This window comes from Rhineura floridana, chromosome 1 (assembly GCF_030035675.1).
Source record: "Rhineura floridana isolate rRhiFlo1 chromosome 1, rRhiFlo1.hap2, whole genome shotgun sequence".
Taxonomy (NCBI): Eukaryota; Metazoa; Chordata; class Lepidosauria; order Squamata; family Rhineuridae; genus Rhineura; species Rhineura floridana.
Window position 1 is genome coordinate 208,918,107 of NC_084480.1, and position 12,107 is coordinate 208,930,213.

Consider the following 12,107-nt stretch of genomic DNA (forward strand, 5'->3'; position numbering starts at 1 on the left):
AACTTTGACTGCTATGTTTTTTCTACTTCTTCCCTATAATACAATACTTTTTAAATATAAGACTATTGTCTGAAAGATACCGCTTGCACTCATATTTTGCACAGGATACTGCCTGGATTACTTTTTAATATGCATCTTGTTGAAATGGGCCTTATGCCAAGATCTGTCAAGGGAAAAACAAGGATCACCCACCTCCCCACACTCCTCAATTGTTTCAGACCTTCAAGGCATAAGAGCATGTACTGACACATTAATGTTTTTCCCCAAATTGATTTTGGAGGGTGAATCTGAGTGGAGAAGCAATGTAGGGTTACTTAAACCTCCCTCACAGCTTCTTTGCTCCTAAAAGCTCAGCCACAGCTTCTCTGCTCAGAATACCACATGAAAGTGGGAAGCAGCATGAATGCGGGGGGGGGGGAGGAATTGGAGTAGAGAGTATGTGGGCAAGGAAAGGGTTAAACACCCCTTCCCCTGAGCTGATTCTCTGCTCCAAATCCTCCCCCCTTTTCTGATGCAGCTCTTCTTAAGGAACAAAAAGACAATGGGGCTGTAATATGTGAATTTGAGCATCAATTGTATGTCATGGAAGGTATATAAGACACACCAGTCAGGTGGCTAGACATGAACTTCGTAATGTTTGCATTTAATTATCATTCAGCTTCCACCATACACTTTTCTCTTTCATGCACCTGCCAACTGAGATCTCACTTCATCCATCTGATGAAGTGGACCTGACTCCACGAAAGCTTGTGCCATAATAAACGTGTTAGGGTTTAAGGAGTTACAAAACTCTTTTTTTGTTCTTGTTTTTGCTGCAATAGACTAACATGGCTACCCCTCCAGAGAAGATCTTTATTGACTCTCCCTAAGAAGAAAAGAACAGCAACAGGAAACTCCTGATCCCATCCAGATGAATTTAATTCCAGAGTCACCTAGTGACTAAACTATATAACAATACTATCCACAGAGAGTGTATTTAGCCCATAGGTAGGGAACCTTTGGCTCTCCATATGTTGCTGAGTTACAACTCCCATCAGCTCCAGGAAGCATGGCCAATAGCCAAGGATGATGGGAGCTGTAGTTCAGCAACATCTGGAGGACTAAATGTTTCCCATACCTGAATTAGCTCCTCAAGAATGGCCTTTTTTTATCCTGTGTTGTCCATCTTTCTTACATAATGAAAAATAGGCTGGTAGCAGCAATTAAGAAATAGTCTTTGCTAACAGGCTAAATGGCTGAAAAAGCTTGGACAAGTATGTTTTATTATTGTTCAAACACACCTGGGAGCAGGATTGGTGAACCTTTGGCACTCCAGATGTTGCTGAACTACACTTCACATCATCCCCAGCAAGCATGGCCCATGGGCAGGGATGATGGGAGTTGTGGTTCAGCAACATCTGGAGTGCCAAAGGTTCACCACCCCTGCCTGGGAGTTTTAAGGCAGTAAAAGGTACAGAAAAAACCTGACACCCTTTCCCTTACAAGTCTCTAGAAAATAAATAGGCAACATTCTCAGGTTTACTGTATATGTTTGATGACATTATTGCTAGAGGTCCCTAAAGCAAATCAACTTATTTCCATGGAGCTGGGAAAGAGGGACAGAGGATGCATGGTGTGTGTGTGTGTTTGTTTGTGATTAGTAATAAACATGGTCAGCCATCCTAAAACACCGGAAATCTTCAAGAAAAAGCAAATATAGGACAGGCAGTTGCAGCAGAGGAATAAGATGTCCCAGTGGAGTGGTCAGTGCAAGGGAAATCTGAAAGGAGCTCATATTTGAATAGGCTTAAGCAAAAGAAAATCTGGGAATCCCTATTTTGAAAAATCATAATTTTGAACAGATACAGAAAAAAAGTCTCTTTATGCAACAGAAGTAACAAAGGTACAAAGGCTTAAAAATAGAGTAATTGGTATTTGAGTATAGAGAAACTGGTATTTTGTTTTCTCTAACAGGCATATAACTGTACCTTCAAGTAGCTCTGGAACTGAAATACCCTTCTTTATACACAGTGCCAACAAGGAAGAGCTGGATGAGGAGGCATATGCTCAGATTGGCTACAGGCATGACTTGAGTCCGCATGTCCACCTTGTGATGTACATCTGAGTGCAACACAACCATTTTGTTCCACCTATTGTGTAACACACTGCTTTGATGGGATTGTGTCTTCCCAATCTTCTTGCCATGTGCATGGGATTGTGCTCTTTCATTTGTTATTTTGGACCACTATTTCTGTATGCATGTACAGATGTACACTTGTACACATGTAGCTCTTCTCCATATAAAGGGGAACCTTAGGACAATCAGGATTGCCCTGTGTGTGGAAGAGCCCTACACATGTACACCTATATGCAGGTATGAGCCCCCTCCTCACTGATGCTAAATGCCTGGCCAGCAGGTGCAACTCTCCTCTCCTCCCACCCTCGTTGTCATGTTTGACACCCTAGCAATGACCAGGCTGTACTATAGCCAAAAATGGGCTTTGCAGAATAGGACAGCAGACCTCGCATTGAAATTGTGTAGATGTTTATGTCTCTGTGTTTAATGGAGTCTGTTTTTGGTTTTGCAGTTTTTATTGTGATGTTAGAGTGGAATATTTTATGGGTTAGTTTTATATGTTGGTGTACTGTTTCATTTCTTTGTGCACTCCTTCAGGCTGTTGGATTGAAGACTTTACCAAAAAAAGGCCAACAAATAAATCCAAAATAATAAAATGATAGTTTGGCCTGCCTTCCAAAAAAGATGAGGAAAACAATGCAAAAATTGTAGCAGTGTCATGCTGCAAATCTTTGCAAGAAGAAAAAGAAAGCCACAGTCCCAGCCTAGTAATAGATTCTCTGAAAAACGGTGCTTTTCTTTTTTCCAGTTTTTTGCTCCTAAGGCAAATCTTTGGAAGAGGCATTGCCTCTTGGGATCCTGCAGCTCTTATTAAGAACAAGTTTAGAGAACTGCTAAGTATGGGCTGTGATTCTCAGTGTAAAATGGCCATAAAACAACCGGAGCTGACCACAGGAGAATTTCCTTTGGCACAGAAAGAACATAAGAATTGGCCTTACGCTGTGTTCAGTATTGTCCCCAGTGACCGGCAGCAGCTCTCTAGAGTGTCAGAGAGGGTCTTTCCCCCCAGCCCCCGTTTCACCATTCTTACCTGCACTCCAGTCAGCTGAGCAGCGCAAGGAGGGGTTGCCGGAAAATTTTAAACTTTCCCTCCAGCTCCCATTATTCTGATGGAAATTGTCCTCCACACTGTTATTAAGCTAAGGAAAAAGCTTGGGAATTGCAGGGGAAGATTTAACCAGCTGAGGAAGGATTACCCACAGGGAAAAAAGGAGAGAAAGAGTATGAAGGGCCTACTCAGATTGATTCCTGCATTGATCATGGTTGGATGTTTTACCGCGCGCATTACCTGTGCAGAAAAAGTATTGTCTGTCTGTCTGTGCGCAAACACATGCAAACATATCTATGCTGTTTATCAAAAAGACCTCAAATCTGGAAAAAACAAATTGACACTTTTTGCTGTAAAAAAAAAAGCGCCAGTAAAGATGACAGTTGGACAGATTTTACAAAAACAATGAAGTGTGACACAGAACTTAGAAATAAAAATAACCATTAAATGCACCATGACATCTTCAGATAAAATGTGATAGAAAAATGTACTTATTTCAATGAAGCAACCGGAATGATATGGATTATAACCCTTTATATTATAGTCAAAAGAGTATCAAATACAAACAGTATAATTTTATTATAGTCAAACTAGTTGGAAAACCAGTTAGGTTGAGGAAAAGACACTGCCATTTTTGAAAAGTGAGGAATTCAAATTATAGGTGAAACATATATTTAAAAAATAATCAGTGGGAGTTTTGCCATAAGAAAGTGTGCTGTAGCCAATAGGGGAAAACCATATTTACTTTTCAATATGCCTTGTATGTCCGTATTAATTGCAGTTTTTATATAGCCTGTTTAAAAAGTCAGGATGTAAGCACGGATAGAAATGACTGGACATTTGATTCCTGAGTTGAAATGCTGAGTGATCCCTATGATCCACCTTGTGCCAGCATAGGTAGATGAAGAAGGGATGGGGGAGAAATTTGATGTAGTTCCCATTTAAAGCTGAATCTACCAAACTTTCTGAAACTGTGAGAACCGAAAGACAGCCAGCCCTCGACAGTCACATTTATCCGAATTTTGCAATGCAGTCCCCCAGTCGATCAAGATTTACAAAAATGCACATATTGGGGAAAGAGTGAGTTAAAATGAATCTGTGAGTGAAAACAACATAAAATGCATTATAGTCAGAGAAACTGCTTGCAAAAATGTGCTCATTATAATTAGCCAAAACTGCATTCAGAAATGTGTGTTCGGAGAAATCCCCATGAAAATGCTGAAGAATTGCATGATGATTTAAAAACAATACTCTGCAGATTGCTGCAGAAATGTGGAGAACTGAATTTAAGATTGGAAAAATTAGAAACGGAGAGAGTTGAAATGGACAGATCCTTCCAACCCTAGCAGTTGCTAATCCACCCCCCTCCAGCAATGTTTAATAGTAGCAGCAGGAAGTAATGAGTCAAGAGAGCAGCAACCGTCAAAGCCACTCTTTTTAGAAATTAGTCTTCAAAACGGCAAATATAACAAGAGAAGAAAAAAGAGGGACAAGATCGAAAAGCCACCATCAGCTCCCATTAACAGTAGGAATGATCCATCAATCCATCAAGAAGGTAAGACAAAGCCATCAAACCAACTGTAAACATTCACATTAATATAAGCCGTCCATGTGTCCAAACAGGTATTCAAATGAGATTGTGGATCCAAATGAGGTATACATTCAAATGTGGAAAGGGCACTAAGATTTTCAGACCACTGAGTACTAGATGGTGGGGGTTTATTCTTCTAACCCAAGTCTCTTCACAACCATAGGGACTTGCAGGATCCCCTTTTGTTATCCAACTGCTAGTCCCCACATCACAGGAACATAATTTAGAACTGCTTGAACATCCTCAAATAGATTTTTTCCAAAACAAACTTAATACAGACAACAATTTCTGACCAACAGGGTACACCCATATTATATGCCTCCATGAAGCATTTTTCACATTACATCACCAGCATCTATCTGAACTAGCTAATTCTTTCCTATAAAGAAGCTGTGAGGTCCACCAATATACCTCAAACATCATTTTTTTGTTGAATCAATATCAGTTTTAAATCTAAAGAAACATTATATATAGATATGCTTCCCATTGACTAAACTGAATGGAACACTCTGACTCTCTACGGCATTCATCTCTAAGATCCTGAACATTCCCTTTACAACATTCCAATATGCATGTACAAACAATTATGGGCTTAGCTTTCTGTAAAGATCCAGGTATTCCCTCTAGCAATATAGGAGATGCTGAAGCACTCAAAGCTGATAGTCCATAAAGAGACATCCAAAGGTTCTGTAATTGAAAACGTTGCCATTCAGCACTCATGGGCAAGTGTAAACCACAGTATTGAAAATGACAGCAATTCCCCCTTTGATCCTATTAACTGATCTAATGTATAAATCCCACTATCAGCCCATTTCTTCCATAAAAAAGACTCTATCTTCAACTCAGGACTATCCCAGAGAGTTAATTAATCATGAGGATTTGGGTCAAAATGTAAGTCAGACCCACTCTTGATGCGATCCCATGTTACCATTCAACATGCAGCAACAGCAATAACATCCACAATGCCAGTCCTTACCTCTACCCCCCACACAATGCACCTAGTTCTTACCTCTACCCCACACACAATGCACAAGTATGCTCCCACAGGAAATGCCTTAGTACTTCCCATCAGCCCAGTTGATGCCATAATCCAGTGGTCAGGAGGCAACCGACCTATGTTGCCAGCCACAAGTTTGAGGATCCAGCTGCGAATCCTCTGGTAGCCCAAGAATAGCCAACAGCAGAACAACCCATGTGGCAAGAAAAAAGGTAGAGGCAGACAGGGACCAAAAGAGTGTTGTGCCAGTCACAACACTGAGGCAGCCTTAAACACCAGTGGTTAAAAGTCCTGCTCATAAACTAACAAGTTCCCCAGGGAAGGGGTTCCAGTCCTGCTGTGGAACTCCTGCTTCCACAGACAATGCTGACCAAAAAACCCTGTACACAATCCGTAGGTTGTATTCTTAATATTCTTAATAATTATTATTAATAATAATGGTCCTATTCTTAATATGGTTCTATTCTTAATATGGTCCTATTCTTAATATGGTCCTATTCTTAATGTTTTAAATTGTCTTAGTATCTTAAGTGTATGTTTCATGGTTTTAATGTCACGAATAGTTTAATTCTATTTTAATTGTATATTTTTGTATGTTTTTTACCTATGTGTAGTTTTTATTTGTAAGCCGCCCTGAGTTCCAGTTTTGGGAAAAGGGCAGGGTAAAAATAAAGATTCATTCATTCATTCATTCATATTCAACTAACCAACTCGGAGTTAGACCCATTGAAATAAATGACCCTAAGTTAGTCATGTCCATAAACTTCAGTGGGTCTACTCTGAGTAGGATTAGCATTGAATGCCACTCCTTGTTTTGGTGTCTGTGTAATGGGAACAAAACTATTTAGTTGGGAGCTACTTAGGCAATGTACACAGCAACAGCGTAGAAGGCAGCCTTTTACATGGTGCGGTAACTGTGTGAACACGCAAAGCAATGGAACACAAGAACTGGAAGATGCATATGGGGATTTATAAGGCAAAGCTTAAAATTATGGGAGTCCTCCTGACAAAAATAATTTCAGATGGAAGAACCAGTGAAGGGTGGTCCATTACGGACTGTCCCACCTGCAGCATTGCATCCACAGGTCTCTCACTATTTGTTTACACAAACAAGCCAGCAAATATTTATGTGGCAAATAAGAGCTTTGGGGGTGAGATTTTAATCTGCAATACAGCACTGGAGAAAGGAATAATTCCTTCCCCTTACCCCCATGTGTGTGTGCGCGTGCGTGCGTGCTCCAGGTCTCCAGATTTTGCCTAGAGACTCTGGATTTTTGGGGTCCTCTCTGGATCTCCGGGTGAGTCACCTTAATGTCTGGACTCTCAGTTTTCATTTTTTTAAAAATTAACTTTCTAGATGGTCTAGATATACACAAGATATACACAAAAATGTCAGTCACTCCCCCTGCAACTTCTGCTTAATGAGCTCATAGCTGGCTGCTCTAACCCTGCCCTTTCAGATTTGTAGCCAATAAGTGAAGTCAGGGTTGCGCTTGACAAGGGATTTCTTGACCTCCAGGCAGTACCTGGACTCCACTACAAGACTGGAAAACTGTTGTTGTTTTCCTGCTTATCTGAAAATATCATGGATTGAGTAAGTATATAGTTTGCAGTCTTTTTCTGTTGTGTGCAGGACTCAAACATGTTTAAATTTTCCTGCGCTATTGAAGAGGGCAATGTTTTGAAAACCTTCCCAATATGAAGCTTTGATCCAGTACCAACTTTTCTGGGAGTAAGGCTCCAATACTAATCCCACATATCTGGAATAAATCCCATTGAAATCAATAGGACTTACTTTTGAGTAGACATGGTTAGGATTGTGCTGTAAATTAATGGGACTTTTGAGTGAACATAGCAAAAGATTGTGTTTGTGTTGTAAATCTTTCTCTCCCTCTCTAATCCTATTTTTTAAAGCAATTAGGCGGGGCTTACATTGGTATCACTGCTTTTATTATGTAGGAAACTAATACTGATTTTTTTTTTAATGTTCTGCAATGACCAATTGGTTTGCCAATAGAGTACTATATGGGGTGTATGTATTTTTATATCTCGTGTGTGCGTGCGTGCGTGCATGCGTGTGTGCGTGTGGTCTCCCCAACAAACCTACCTGTGAGGCAGGGTTGGTAATTGGAAACCAAGGCAGCTCACAACAAGAAATAAATCCCCTTAAAATCCAATAACCATAAAAACAAGTATAAACAGTTGCAAAACAGCTTAAAGTGGCATGATTCTGAATTTTGGATTGGGTGATTGAAGTTCCTTATCACTTGAGGCTGCAGTTCTGTGCACGCTTCCCTGTTTGAGTAAGCCCCATTGAATACATTGGGATTTGCTTCTCAGTAAACAAACATAGAATTGCACTATAAATATCTTTACAGGTTGTGTAAATAACATCTTCGACAGTCATGCTTATATAAATTTCCAATCAGACAAATGTTTTTGTTTGAATTGTGTGCTCCAAGAAACTGTGGTTGATGCTTAATGTATCATGCTTAATGATATAATTAGGGCCCACCCCTTGGACATCATTAGAGCCCACCCTGTGACATCACTAAGGCCTGCCCCTGAAATGTCAGGGTTTGGGATGCATCTGACCTGGCAACCCGAGAGAGAGAGAGAGAGAGAGAGAGAGAGAGAGAGAGAGAGAGTTCTCAAGGATTTCCCCCTTTATTTCCACTCTGGAAATCCTGCATTTATGCAGGAACTATATATTCTGAATACATCTATGCTCTCCAGTAAAAAAGATAAAGTTGTGTGCTAATCAAGCACTAAAAGCTATACAGAGTAGCTGCTTTTTCTTCTTTGTTCACTTGACATTCTGTAGAATTGTCCATCATGGGCGGTTCCTCTGCCACGTCTTGTACAGTTTGAAGGAGATCCCCTGTTCTTGCTACCAGGACAGGAGCGCATCTGTCTCACAGATCCCTGCCATCACATTCTTTCCGAATAACCCTTTCCCCCTCCTTTCTATAGCCTTTTATTTACAAAAAAAGTGCACCATTTAGGGATTCTCTCACATAAGAAAAGTAATGGCAATAAGAGTCCCAAAAGGCAGCCATTGTTTCCTCTAGGACAGGGTGGCCAGCATTTTTTAATGTTGAGTGCCGTATTCCCTTTTGGGATAAATGGGGTGTGTGTGCACGCACACATGCTCACTACAAGCAGAACCAAAGCTAGTAGTGGTAATGAGTGAGGCCAAAGTCAAAAGTGGGCAGGCTCACCCAGTTCTCCCTCTCTCTTCCTAAAGTCACAGGTTGCACACTCACAATTTAAAAACACATGCTAAAATGCCTGGGAGAAGTGGAAAGTCTTCTTTCAGTGTTGGCGCCAGGTGCACCTCGTCACACTGCATAATCTCAGGGACTGGAATAATCCGGGGCTCATGGACCATTAACTCAAGACAATTCTCAGTTAAGTTGCCCTTGTTTCTTTTCCTCCAGTCCAAGTTTTTCTGTAGTGGTTTCTCCCTGTGAATTGTGGTAATAAACAATCAAGTTTTGGAAGAAGTCTGATGCATGCTGATGTTCTTATATATACAGTACCCACAACTATAAATTAGCTGTTTGAGAAATGCCGTTCTCTAGAAGGAATACAGTAAATCTCTGTGTTGCCTCTACATTTCATCTCACCATTTTCTTTAAAAAAAACACCTGCATTTCTATAATTTGTACACAAAATAAAACACAGAACCAACACATACACATACAGTTTCCTCCAGTGAGCCCAGGAATTAGAAGCAATTAAGTCCCCCATGGGCTGTTCATTTTTAGATCAGCAGTGCCCTCCACCAGAACAAAAAATAAAAACATGAAGAAGGGTTTGTTGATAATAAAAAAATTATCTGAATTAGGAAATGAGCTGTTGGCTCAGGCAGGCAGGAAAACCTTGTCGGCCCGGCTAATAAACTTCAATCACAGCAGTAACCTGCTGACAGGTTCAACAAACCGCAGATGTCTTACATCTTCTAAATGACAGTTGTGCAAGCTGCCAGCTGGACAATATCGGGAAATGAGTGTGGTGACCTGACTGAATGTTTAAGGGGATGCAAAAGAGGATGAGCAAGGCTTGAAAGCAATACTGGAGAAAGTCACTTCTGGAAAAACAATGTAGGCCCTTAATGTGATCTAGCTCAGGGGTGGCTGGGGAATCTTTGGCCCTCTAGATGTTGTTGGACTCCAACATCCATCATCCTTAGCCAGTATGGCCAGTGGTCAGGGATGATGGGAGTTCTAGTACACAAACATTGGGAGGGCCACAGGATTTTACACAAATCAGGAGTGTTAAATCAGAGTTGATACAGATATGCATAATGACATCCACTCTACTTTGAATTAGATGGATATGTCTTGGCGGGTTCATACACACTCATTCATCACCTGGGATCTCACCTGATGTCACTTGGAGGTTCACTGCTGTTGAAAAGTATTATATTTGACCTGTTGCACTTACACTGAAGGGGTGTGAGAGTTTGTGAAATATGATGGCTGTTTATCACATACAAGTCATCCCTTGATGTTGTAGTCATTAAGTGATGCTTCTGTGAATCAGCTAGGGATGGGTGAGAAATTCAATTCAGTATGCAGTTCAAGCTGAGTCTATCAAATTTGCACTTTCTGAAACAATATGAAAACCAAGAACAAAAACTGATTTTTTTCAATGCAGTTCACCAACCAATGTTAACAAAAATGCATACGTAAGGGGAAAGCATGCATGAAAATGAGTATATGAGTGGAAATAACATACAAAAATGCATTATATGATGAGAAATTGTTTGCAAAAATCTGTACATTACTTAAAGCTCCCTATAAAAATGTGTTTATTTGCCCTAAAATGCTGGAGAATTTTCATGAGGATTTCTAAAAAAAATTGCAAATTACTGCAGAAATGTGGATAACTGAATTTAAGATTGGAAAAATGAGAAACTGAGGCCACATCAACACCAGACATTTATTCCACTTTAAACAGCCATGGCTTCCCCCAAAGAATCCTGGAAAGTATAGTTTGTGAAGGGTGCCAAGTGTTATTGGGAAACTCATGTCCCCCTGACAGAGCTCCAGTGGCAGAGTGGTTTAACAGTCAGCCCCTCTTCCCAGAGAATTCTGGAAATTGGAGCTCCGTGAGGGGAATAATGGTCTCCTAAAAATTCACAGCACCCTTCACAAATTACACTTCCCAAGATTCATTGGGGAAGCCATGGCTTTTTAAAGTAGAATTAATGTCTGGTGTGGATGTGGCCTCAGAGAAATGAAACTAACAGATCCTTTCAACCCTAAAATCAGCCCTCAGATACGGAGGCCAAGGCACATCCCTTTCTGAGATTACTAGCTACATGCAAAAAAGCATAACCTGAGCTGGAACTGGCCCTTATTTAAAGTCCCTGGGGTTTTGTTTGTTTGTTTACTATAATCAATGCAATTAATATACTGAGAGTCTTGAGAATCTACTTTTCAGTGTTCTCTTTTACCTGCTAAACTTAACATTTGCTGATGGAAATGATACAATGTGTACCCGGAGTGAAAGCTTTATGAAAATATTTGCTTAACAAGCTATAGCAAGCACAACTGATTTGACAGGATTGGTATTCTTAATGCCAAGTGTCTCATGCAGAGCTGCACCACTCAGACACCTCTGCACTGCACCAATGCACAAAGATCATACAGTGAAGCTCATTCAAACTGAAGTTTGTCTTCAAACACTAAAGTCACTGGTCATTGATTACTGGCATAACTGAAAGGCCACTTTGCAAGGAAAGTTGGACATGGTAGGCCAAGACTCCGAGAGGGGCGGTTGCTAAATTCCATTCCCACCGATGCAACTCATCTGCCCCTCTTTTTGCCTCTGAGATTTGCAGCTGAAGGGCCAGATGGCATCCCTCCATGAGACATTTGGCCAGAGGCTACCAGATACTGGCCCCTAGCTCATATCAAGGGCACCAAAGAGTATGGAAGAAGTCCAGAAAGGATTGATGACTGAGGGACTGGGGAAAAGCCCTCAGCAAATATATTCAGTTTCTCAAATGGAAGTCTAGTGCATTTAGACTGCAGTTTTGGATTAGATCAAAAAGGAATAGCTCAAACGACAATGCAGACCTGAAATTCAGCTCTCCTCACTTTGCTATGGGAAATACTGGACATTAGAGCTTATTTTTCTTCCATGTAGACATTGATTTCCTGAACGTTTCATCTGTCTGGTCAGTTTCACCATCACTGAACTTTTAGGAACATTTCTATGAGCAGTTAAAAGTAAGCTGCCCAAGGGTTGAACTTGCTTTGTCACACTTGTTAGGGCTGGGGGATGATTTTGTTTGGTTTTCTTTTTTATGCAAACTAGCCTAATTCACTTTCCCCAGTGGACT